Source organism: Centruroides vittatus, unplaced genomic scaffold (genome assembly GCF_030686945.1).
Source record: "Centruroides vittatus isolate TY-2023 unplaced genomic scaffold, ASM3068694v2 contig_3127, whole genome shotgun sequence".
Taxonomy (NCBI): domain Eukaryota; kingdom Metazoa; phylum Arthropoda; class Arachnida; order Scorpiones; family Buthidae; genus Centruroides; species Centruroides vittatus.
In genome coordinates this window covers 850514-863447 of record NW_027122015.1, presented here as the reverse complement: position 1 = coordinate 863447, position 12934 = coordinate 850514, and the positions used below count along the sequence as shown (strand labels likewise).

The 12934-nt window shown below is 29.3% G+C and overlaps 1 long non-coding RNA gene across 1 annotated transcript; it reads right to left on the bottom strand.

Moving 5' to 3' along the window:
• Positions 1 to 6224: 6224 nt before the first annotated feature.
• On the bottom strand, positions 6225 to 12475 carry LOC136973296 (uncharacterized). Its single transcript, XR_010880471.1, has 3 exons — positions 12244 to 12475; positions 11715 to 11968; positions 6225 to 6333 (listed from the first exon to the last, which is right to left on the bottom strand). It is a non-coding gene; the product is annotated as an uncharacterized lncRNA (long non-coding RNA).
• Between the last annotated feature and the right edge of the window lie 459 nt (positions 12476 to 12934).

Here is a 12934-nt window from a genome sequence, read left to right as displayed (position 1 = left end):
TTTCGAAAAAATGTAATAATTATTTGTTATTACTAATTACATATTTCTGTTAAAAACTTGAATAATTATTTACATTTTTATAATTTTTAATATTAAAATAGTAAAAATATTTTTTTAAATTTTGTCCATTATCTTTGCTCTCCATTGGTCTCGTAGTAAGGTATTCTGCAAGGTACAAAATTCGAATCGATTCGGATGTGTGACGCTTTGTGGGATTTCGAATTGGCCAACTCTTTGTCCATGCTAGAAGATTCTACTATTGTTTAAGCTAGCATATAGACAGGCAATATAATCTTTGTGGCGCTACCACCTTGTCGTCTTCGTTATAAGCCTGACCGAACTTGGCCGGATGGCCGAGCGGTGAAGGTGGCAGCCAACCACTCTGGAGGACTTGGAATCGAATCCGGACGGGTCGAAATATTCCCAGGAATTTTTCGGGAGGTATGTCGGGCCCCCCCCCCCCACATAATGGGCTTGCTGAAAGAGGCTCTCTTAATGCCCACAGGCCGGAAAATTAAAAAAAAAAATCTAAATTTAATATATTTTCCATGTTTATCTCAAATAATTTAATCCTTAAACTTCTATATCTCAAATTATGGAATGAAGCGTCGATTACAAATTCGAAGCCCGGCAACTACATTTTGACATCATAAACTGTAGTTGAGAAACATCTCTCGCGATATAGTACTGTATATACAGTAGTTACAATTCATGCTGCTTTTCTCTTACTGGCTAAGAGTTTGGCTTGCGTCTTATTAGTCGAAGAATGTCGGGCATCGGAAACTATTGATAAAATATTTCTATTAAGGTATGCCAGAATGTTTTATTTATACCTAATACAGATGTGTACTGTACTTGCTATGGTATTACTTAAATACCGTACTTTTAACCAAACCTATTACTGTTTACTATATACAAACCTCTAAATCTCAAAAACTGTTTATCTCGTACTTTTTTCTTGTTCCAGTGAGATTCGAGAAAGATAGGTTCAGCTGTATTTGCAATTTCTATCAGAAGGTTAGGTTTAAAGTTATATTCAAAATCAGAGCGGATTCAGAATGTCATGATTATTCATAATCATGAATATCGTGATATTCTGAATTCATTCTTTAATGTAAAAATTGATAAGAATTTTGAATGTTTTAAACCAGGCCTGGCCAACCCTCGGCCCGCGGGCCGCATGAGGCCCGTCACGTTAAATTGTGTGGCCCGCTAAGCGATATTATACATCTATTAAAACTTTTATTTCCCGTTGTGTATACCAAAACAATTAAATAAATGAAAATTTGCATATGTCATTGTTATAATGCACAAGTATGAGTACAAACTTTTGGTATAACAGTGACGTGCCGTGACATTTGATGATAGGGAAGATGTGTTTCTGTAAGAAGCCGACTTCCAGGGGCAATCAGTTAATTGCGCGTCAGTGATGGCCTAGGGTCCATTCGTACGTGCGTGGCTGCGGAAGAGACGTATCTGACAAAAACCGACAAAAAAGAAACATAAAATAAACATATACTATGTACAAAATAGTTTGCTTTAGGACAATCAGCAGTTCGGACATCCTGGGCGTCGGTGTGGTTCTTCGATGGTCAATCGAAGGTGGTCCCGGGACAGTGGCATTGACAAATCTGTAGGGCACGGGGAGACTTTTTCTGTTGGCGTCGAGGACAGGGTTTAAGTCCGAAGTGGCACGGGTTACAGGTTGGCACAATAGACGAGAAATTGTTTTTTTTTTTTCTTTTGCGCGTTGACACACAGCGTTTTGGTTATTCGGAACGTTAACCGAGTGCCAGGTGTCCTCGATTGTCGGAGATTATATCAATCTCCGTTCTTTTTTTCATCCATTTTGATTGGTCGTTCTCCCTCAATCACGCTTTCCGAGTAGTTGGTCCCTCATTACTAAACGTAACGAGATTCTTACCTGGAGATTGAGAAAAGTCAAAATCGAAGACGAATTTGATCTTCCACCGATCATAGGACGACTTCATTCCGCGATTTATGGTTTCTGCCTGGCAGTTTGATATAAACAATGGGTGTCCGACTACAAACAACTTTTACCTATATTTTTTTAAACTAATAAATTTTTCTCTAAATTAACCGTTTTTTAGCGTCTTTCGTGACGGGTCAGACCTGTCCGGAACCTCACATTTCCATAAAAATTTTACACAAATACTGGAAATGACAAAAATAAACAATTTATGTACTTTAGTTCTAAAATACAATTAATACATACATAATACAAATTGATATAATACAAACAATAATAGAAAAACTTATTTTTTTAATTTTTTACAAACTAACTCTATTCGGCGATTTTTTCCGCAAAGTCGTTAATTACTTTATCATAAAAGTCGCTGGTCGTCGACTCCGTCAACGTATTTAAAAGCTCTTTTTCTATCGAAAGTTTCTTTCGATAGAAAAAGAGCTTTCGCTAGCGACGAAAATTTTTCCTCCGACCGAGTGTTCCTGGCCAATGTATGAATTTGCTTCGTGGTACAAAAACTGCGCACTGGTAGATGGTACCATAAAAATTTATATTAAATCATATAATTCTTTTAGTACGTCTTTGTTCGGATAGATGTTAATTATAATATGTTTTATGTTTAAGAGTTACTTGTGAATATAGTCCGGACACGTATATAAATATTGCGATTCACTACGTAATTTAGATAAATCAAAAAATTTCCCATAAAATTTATTTAATTTAAAGAATTAAAACACGCTTGGAAAAGTTGTTTTTCATAATATTAAAATTATTAACATCTAAAAGTGATAAAAATTCTAAATATTTTATGTCTGAAAATCTGTCAAAATAATTACAGTATAATTAAAAAAAATTATAATTAAATATAACTTTGCAAAAAAACGTACATAAAATAACATTGAATACTCTTTACTTTTTAAATCTTGAACCATTCACTTAGTCAGATAGCTCCCTACCCAGTGGCTAAGGGATAGAATTGTTGGAAGCGTTACACGTGTGTAGCTTCCACCAGCTAAACCGGGTGAGGTTGGTGCTCTGTAAAGCGCATGCGCAAATGCCCTCTGGCTGCTTTACACCATTCAGTTATTCTCGCCGTGGAAGCTGTCTCGGAAGCGCTTCCATTCCGCCACTGATATTCGAATATACAATAGCAATCTTATCGTTTTTTTCACATGTAGTATAGAAATTTGTAATAACATACATAATGCGGTTATAATAAAATATTAATATTAATTAATTCAAAGTACGTTAAAATATGAAAATTTATATTTTAGAAACTACAAGGGAAGGTCATTGGAAGGTGGAAGCGGCGCTTCCACCTCTTCCAATGACGGCACGCCACTGCGGTATAAACAATAAAATCTTATTCATTTTGTATTTGTTTTACTTTTTTAAAAGCATGTTTGCCTAAATTGTGGCCCACCATAATGTTACGCGTGATCAGAGTGGCCCGCGAAACAATTTGGGTTGGCCAGGCCTGTTTAAACTTACAATATTTTAGATCGGGTTTGATTCTAACTTAATGTGTATGAATGAATCGATGATAAAGTTTCTAAAAATAGTTTTAATCAAATTTAGAATTAAACCCTTAGGCATCATTTTATAATTTAAAAAGAACGAATATTTAACAATTTTTAATTAAATATATATTTTTAGTGGATAAACCCAGTAAATACAGAAACTACCAGTGTTTAGTGGTTTTATCCACTCAGCTACTGGTGTGCCTAAAATTTAATCATTTTCGTAAAAAGTAAATTTAATTTTTCCACGAGGTACAGTACATACAAAAGCTTGAAGTAGCAAATACTCTTTTTAAAAGTATTTAAGCTCTGTAACTATGGTCATAGCCATTCTATGTCATATATCGTAGCTCGTTGGCCAAACCTACGGTAGGTGCTTGTAAACAATAGTTAAGTTTACGTGAGTTGCAAAATTAATGTTCTTCACAATGCTCTTGTCTTTAGAGAGAAGCATTTCGTCTGACTATTCTATTACAAAGCTGAAACATTAATTGCTGCATATCTCTTTTATTCCTATGAAACAAAGAAAAAAAGAAAGACGTTGTCCTCCTCTCTCTTTCACCCCGAAGGAAATCCAATTATATGAGATTTGATATTAGTGATTATTTGGTACGTAATTCAAGTTGGAGTTCGAAGCTTTAATTCTCATTCGTCGCCCCATGCTGGATGACTCAAAGAATAAATTTTACCTAGAGATGGTGTAACATCCGTTCGCCATGGATCAAGGTCAATATCCAAGATGGCCGCTCAGTGAGGTTACCGTTCGGACATCGCAGAGAAATTATAAACAAATTACTGAGTAATTTATTTATTTCTGCAGTTTCAGAGGTCTTTTTAATCGTAGTTGGTCAAGGTAATTGTGCGTTATTATTGTGAGACTGCTAGCATAGTGAACGAAGGTTCACAATATAAGTCTGTATTGCTTTTCTTCTTAAGAAATCTGTCTACCTGTTAGTTTCTTCTTCTTCTTCTTAGTACAGTTTCATATGGAGACTACATGCTAGTTCGATTGGCAGATGCTATTTCAGAAGGTCTATATATTGCCATTCATTGCTCTATAAGTTATAATTCCGCTTATTTTGCGGTTAGTGTTAAACTTTCAACAATAGATTTTGTTTATAAAACTTTGTATTATTTATTTATTTAATTTTTGAGGTTCGTTTCACGCACAACCTTGTGACTTTTGTAATATTTTGTAAATCTAACTTTTAACTTCTACGCGTTGTCTAGTGTATCCACGACTGAACGCTCGAATCTTAAATTTAATACTTATTTACAGAATGTTCGTTCAATTAAAAATAAGTTCATTTTGTGAATGTCTAAAAATCTTGTGTATAATGTTCTTGTACATGTACAATTTTATGAAGTATTTCATTAACTGCTATCGTAAATAATTCGGATAATATACGTTTCACTCAAATGCGTGCATTTGAAACATCCTTACCATACGACCGAACCATGGTGGCTCAGCATAAAAGAATGGAAAATGCCGTCTCTAGCCTTTTACTCTGTGGAATGACCTCGTTGTGGGTTAGGTCTATCATTGGTGATCATAATATAATCATTTCGTATATAATGGCCATTACAAGCAGTTCTAATCAGCGATGGAAACAACTTTTTGAAAGTTTTTGGGACTTTTTCGTTCAAGGTATATTGATGAAAACCGTGATATTACATGTTTTATCGCTATTCGTACCATTAATTACTGATTAAGATTTTCTCTAATAAGCATAATTTGGTACATTGTTATTTTCAAAAGCATTCTGGATAAATGATTTACAGAATGATTTCATGTTGTTAAATTAAGAAGTAAATCAGTCTTTATGATTTGGAACCTTTCTATAAGTTATTTCTATAGTATTTAATTCGTGTGTTAAACGTAAATAAAATTATATAAATAGAAAAAACTCCCCATTTCATGTTTTAACTAACAAGCTAGAAAATTCCCTTTTATAGGGGAAATTCTTACATAAATTACAGGAAAGCAGTTAAAAAAAAAAAAAAAACTATCTTTATTTTAATTTTTAAAAATTCTTTACCACAAATATAATTACAAAACGATCATAATTTAGTTTAATATAGTAAAATGTTCTACGGTTACGCTCCATTTTTCTTATTGAAACTTTTAAAACAATTTCTATATTTTGCTGTTAATTATTATCGTAACATTGTCAAAAATTAAAATTTTCATGTTAAAAAAGAGAATGAAACAAATTCTTGGAAATTATTTTATTGTTTATTACTATTTTTTTCTGTATTATTAACGCGATCCTTCTTAACCTTTTTAACACAAAACAGAATGTAAATATATACATCTGATTTAGTTGCAAAATTATTTAATTTTTCATAAATATCCAACAGATATTAAAAATAGAAAATCTTTACAAAAGAATCTGTACAAAAAATTGATTTAGAAATTGCATTATCGTTGCAAATCGTCCAGTCAAATAACATAATCATGGCAATCAGAATATTTAATCTTGAGTTATATGAGTGGTAATACAAACGTATTGAGGGTATCTCACGGTACTAATTCGTTGAGTTGGCCCACTAAACGATTTTATACACGTGATATCCTCAACACGTTCCTGTTGCTACTTCCATAACCCAAAACTAAACATCCAAATATAGGCTATACTTTATATCAGTCCAGTGTGACGATCATTTCATTACTTTGATGAAGACGTAAGTCGTGTGACCACATGGCCTTCTTCCTCTTTTCTAATATTTCGTCAAGAGTTAACTTTCTATCAATAGTCGCCAGACTATTCATAAATTCGGTTGTATCCAGTCGATCTCTCAAACGTCCTGAAGAACTGAGAAAATCTGAAAAACATAAATAAGACACTATAATAATTGAGATATTATAGGCTCAAATTCAAAAACTGATAATTATTTATATACCAAATTTTATCATAAATATAGTGAACAATCTTAAGAATAAATCTAAGTATGATTTGTAGATAAAGTTATTAAATATAGGGTGTGTTTCAGAAATGTTTGGCCAAATTTCAGAGGCTTACAGAGGGGAAAACCTGAATAAAGAAGTCGAAGGACCATTTTTATCTGAAGCTTAATTAGCGAGTTATTAAGCGTCAAGAATGTAGCAACGTCATTTTCGTTTTTTTTTTAAGTATAACAATGTAATATATTAGTAATTAAGTTCGTTTACTAATCACAATTTCTTTATTTGATATCCTTTTTTTTATTATTATCTCCTATTTTTTTACACGAATGCGTGCAACATACTGTATATGGAATGCATAAAAGTCTTTATTTCTATAGGTTTTGCTTAAAACATTTAAAATTAGGACATCTAAATACAGTATCTTTTCCTTATTGTTAAGTAATAGGTACGAAATGTCAAAGTTTCGAATAATAAAGAGGAAATCATTAATGAATAACGTTAAATAAGTGCAAGGTGAATTAATTTCGATTAAAATTATTCCCGATATACCTAATCACTTTGAAATAAGGAACAATTAATTCATTCAGAACAATAAATTGATTATTCCTTATTTTTCTATGTGAACTAAACATTTTATTCCTGACTGCATGGTGAGTAGGTTCGTCAGGAATATTTTTTGTTGAAAATAAAAAGAATTTTTACTTATTTCAATAGATTTAGGTCTAGAAAATCATTTGTCATTATCCTTCGTATCAAAAACTCCTTTCTAAATCGTCACTCATGAACGAACCGACTTCCTGAAAATAGTGAGTCAATACAAGAGATCAACATAATTCTGATCTATTTTCTGTTTATGTTGTGATTTGGAGTGTCAAAATATGATTTTTATTGAATTGGGCGAGTCATGCGCTGATAAAAAAAGAATGTTATCGAAACTAACCACTTGTAAAAAATAAATTACTTATTCTCAACGTACAAAAAAATAAAATTTCGATCATTTTCCATTCATTAATACGTCTTCTTTATATACAGCGAATTTTTGAAAGTATTTAAAACACGCGGGGTAAAAAAATAGGATTCATTCTATGTCAAACTTCAATTAAAATATTTACTTTTAATTATATTATTTCTCTATTCAAAGATTGTGAAAAATGGAATTGTAATCAAGAATATCCAATTTAAATAAATCTGCTTGTAATATATATAGAAGTATCGTAGATTTAATTACGAATTCTTTTGGAAGAATTCCAGAAACTGACCTTCAAAAATCTAAATTCTCCAATTAATTTAGATTTAATTGTAAGGTTTAAATTTATTTTGGCAGAATTCAGGGACTATTTTGCATCGTTAAAATTCAAATAATTTCTTTTGAAAAATTATAAGATAATTTTTTAAGCCCTTTTTTTATTTTTTGTATAAAATTAACAGAAATTTCAAAGTTTAGTTATAACCTGCCAAGATATACGCTAGATATAAAAGGATTTAAGTTTTAGAATAAAATTTACATAATAAAAAAGGGATTTCATACACGCTTTTCAAGTACAGAACTAGAATAAAACTATTTGGATCCATGTCATAAGTTAATTATATAAAATCGAGGGCACTGACATGATCTTTGCCCTTTGTACACTTCGTTTCCTGGTACATCATTCCATCTAATATTCTATTAGTTCCTTATTTATGTCTCATCTAAAGAGAAAAATACACCTATACACACAAAACTCATTCAGTTATGAGTTATGATTTTAATTAAACAGTTTATAAATTGCATTCCAGCAGGAGGTGGCATTCGTTTAATAATATGAAAAGTGACTCTTGAACACGGCACTAATTATCTCTCGCCACTATATTTGTTTTATTCTTTCATTATGTGAAGCTAACATAGAAATTTTTAATGGTATACAAAACTATAAAGTGAGAAATGGGGTCAACAGTTTTGATTCAGATTTCGATGAGAATTCCTTCAGTTGTACAATGGATAATACAAGGATAACGATAAGGTTTTAAATGAATACGTCCTGTTGTTCTGTATGAGAATGTACAGTACAATCATACAGCAGATGCAGAGACGTGATATAATAAAATAAATAATATTGCATTCATTTATTGTATAAATTATTATAAATAATAATTAGAAAATATATTCAAAATTTCATTGTATTCCTAAGAAATAGTGTTTTATCAAATATTCTAATTGTTGTATTAACTATTGTATACTTTATTATGTATTTTTGAGCAATATTGTGTACAGTTTTCAACAAACTTATTTTATTTTTTGTGTCAATAGGGCTTAAACCTTCCGTGGATCCACCCCTAGTTGTGTACCATGTTAATGTATTTTTATATATACTGCTATATACAATGCATTTACTAATATAAATATAAAGAGTATTATATACTATACAACATAACACTATACTTGTTACTATACTTAATATACTCTAATTGTTTTATTAACAATTAGGATCTATTTTTTTAAAATAAAATATAGAAAACTGTTATTAAATAGGCCTGACTTTTGGAAACAACATAAAAATGATTTCTTCGCATCTAAAAACATAAAAATTTTATAACTCTTAATAAACTGTTGCATATAAATACATTGAATTGTAGTGTGAACATAAATGTATACTATCAATCATGTATAACACATTATCCATGCAAGTAAACAACAAAATTAGGTAAAGAAAAAATGATAATAAAATTTAATGGTGTAGAACAATATTATTTTTAAATATTACTTTAATTTTATAAATGATTAAATAAGCAAATCAATTATTAAATAAAGTCAATGTGTTATAAATTAATGAATTGCAATCTTTGTTAATTAGTATATTTATTGTTATTTATTTAGTAAATGCTAAGGAAGTACTGTATATTATTTTTCTTATATTTTAACTAAATTTATGTTTATTTATATAATTTTTTATGATTACAATTTATTCCTCAGGGATATTTGTTGGCCTAGATCAGATACAAGTAATTATTGCCTAACATAATGGTGATATAATAACATCTAACATCAATACATTAACATAATATACATCAAAAAATTAATAAAATGATAACATTAGTATGTTTTGTATACTGATGTGTACTAGAATGATATGGTTTTGTGCACTATTTATATTATATTGACCAACATAACATACAGTGTTACACTATCCTAATATACTAGCCAACTACACAATATTAAAAAAAACTATTTAATTAAATAATAATAATAATTATTTCTAAAAGATACTGAAATGTTTTAGTATATAATTAATATGAAAAACTTCAATAATAATAATAATATATTTAATTTTTAAATAAATAAAAATTATAAGATAGTAAAATGTTCCTATTTTGTACACAATCAATTGGAATAATTTATATTAAAAAAATAAAAAGAGGAAATAAATTATTTTAAAAATATAATAAATATATTTCTTCCTATGAATAGAAAACTAAAAATATTTTATGATAGTGGATCATAAATATAGGAAGATTTTAGAAGGAAATTGTAGAAAACTATATAAATAATAAATAAAAATAATAATTCATTTCAAAATTTTAAGAATTAATTAAGCAATAAAGTTCTTCTTAATAATTTAAATCAAATTCAATGACATTATTTATAAATAAATTTATAATAATAAAATATTAAAGTTCACTTCCATGTGTGGAACATATGCTTATCGTTAATCTATACCACGATGTAAAAATAATTATATTTAAAAATAAATATATTTGATAATGATTTTATGATTGTTTCTTAGTAGTAGTTTATATATAAAAATAAAATTTATTAAAAAAATGTTTGGCATTTTCGTAGAAGTAAGGAAAACATGTGACAAAAATCAAGTCAACGCACTCAGCCATGTATTACCTACTTTCTCAAGACAATCTCCTGCTGATAATATAATTTCATTTCGGTCAACGACTCCATTATTAAAAAAAAAAAAAAAAGAAAAAATACTTTTCTTTGTTCAAGTTTATGTTTATAAATCTCTAACAAGTTGCTACGTCGTTTGTACAAAACAGTAAGGGTTAATATAACAAAAAAGTTCGTGATCAGCACCATTGAAGCTTTAAACTAGGGTCTAGATCTCCATTATTACATTTTTAATCCATTCTCTTCTTAAACTATAATACTTTCTTAATTAATAAAATATATATTAATATCTTCTTATAATATTTTATAAGGTTGTAAAATTGGTAGAAATTTGCAAAGTGGTCCAAAGATCAACTAACTTTTGTCTTATTCAAGTACTAAATTATAGTTTCAATTGAACAGTAATTAATCTCTATCGTGTTTTCGTCAATTTTATAGAATAAAAACGCATTATTTTAAATATTTTTACAAAGTTTAACATAACCCTGTGTATAACACTAAAAATTTTTATATGGGCTACCTGATAATGTTTTTAATTATGCTTAACTGTTATTAAATTTTATTTTAATGTAATCTTAATTACATTTATATATGTAATTACTTCAGTATATTTATAATCGTTATTTTTATAACAGAATAAAACTTTCCGTAATAACTGGATTTTCCAGATAAAGGTGTGGCCCTGTTAAACCTGTGATCAAAAAAATACCTGTTTTGTTGGAGAAACATGGAAAATTTAAACTTTATTCTATTGTCGAATGAATTGTTTTTACATATAAATACAATAAAATCAATTGTATTCTTACATACCTGCGATTCTTATGTACAGTACTGTACTTGTGAATTCAGGCAAGTGTACAAGAAGAAAAAATACTTAAACTCGTTTTAGAATAGAACTATTTATATGCTATATTTAAATAATAGTAGCCTACTTCTATAAATAGGGTAATTTCCTTTAAATTGTTTTTATTTTCAAAATGCTTAAATTACTTCTCTAATTGATTAATTAACGTTCAATTAATTTAATATAATTAAAGCTGTAAATTTATATAAATTTTGAATTTTATTGGCTAAATTTGGAGCCAAAATCGTCGAAAGATTTCAGCTAAATTTTAGGCTAGACATGAAGTTTACTATCATAACATCTAATGAAGACAGAAGCAAAATTCTTCAACTTTTGAGTTATTTGCTTAAGATTATTTTAGATTTTATTTAATAATTTATATAAATTCTAATCAAAAACTGTCATATTTTACATTCACAAATGTTATAAAAGGATATCTAACTTTATTAAACTCCTTTAAACTTACGAACACGAAATGCGTTATCACTTGTCAAGCCGCCATGTTTAAAGGAGTCATTGTGAATGTATAATTTAAATGTAAATTTTAATTATTATAAAATGAAAAATATGTAACATACCTTGCCTACATCTTTTTCTTTTCTTATAAATCAAGACAATGCTTCCTATGACAGATAGCACCACTAAAATAGTGACAGCACACAAGAGAACACCGACCGTAGATCCCAGCTGGTGTTGCATGTTTCTGCTTCCTTCTGTCTCCTATACTTCTTAACACCGCTTCTGGGTCAAAGTACTGGATGTGTGACGTCGTCTTTCTTCCACCTGGCCAGGTGACCCACTGAACAGCTGGCGAGTTTTAAATGACCTTCGTCTGACAAAGAAATTTAAAAATATTGGGTAAATCCTCGGATCAGATTATGTTCGACTCAATTAAAAAAAAATACTAAAAAATTTTCTAGAAAAATAAAATTACGTGATGCGTGAATGAGAATTACACAGTTTATAGCCTTATTGTTTCAAGAAAAACAAATGAGATAATTATACGAATTTTATTAATTTACCAGCATTTTAATTTATTTAATAAGTTGCATAATTTTCTTTATATCTATACTTTAAAGTAATTTATATAAATTTGACTTTACTTACTTTTAAATTACTGTATTTAAATAATCCAAATTTGAAGTTCTTAAGCCATACATTCACACATTAAGTTAAATTTACGAATCAGAAGTATATACAGCAAAAGATATACTTAACAGTCTGTAAGCGGGGACGTAGAATGCTTGTATAGAACCGGGGGTAAAGCGGGCCCCTTCTTCTCCTTAGCGAACCCCTTTTGCCTTTTTCCCCCTTGAACAAATGAAATATGTAGAATAGAACGTTTCTTTATGAATAAAAAAAGAGTCTTGAAGATTTTATTTTCTGTTACTTTTTCAATAACATTAATTTATATGGTTAGAAACCACTAGGGGCCCCAAGTTTTTCCAGGCCAGGGGAAAAAATCCCAACCCACTCTCGACGGCCCTACTTACAAGTCGATTATTTACATTAAAGTGACATAAACTATTGGTTATATATTTTATCTAAATATTTATTATATAGACATTAAACATTACTCAGTAATTTCTCAGTAAATTTAATTATACTAGTATATGATGTAAATGCATTAACATGATTACTTTGCTGATGTGAAGTATGTAACTTAATAACAAATTTTTTTCAACTGAAACTGCAGTTCAGTTACTTACAAAATGAACAGTTAGTAGAGCTTATAGATCAGATCAGTGTTTAAATCTTTGATATCCAAGCTTACATTAAATAATCAAAGCGATTTTTT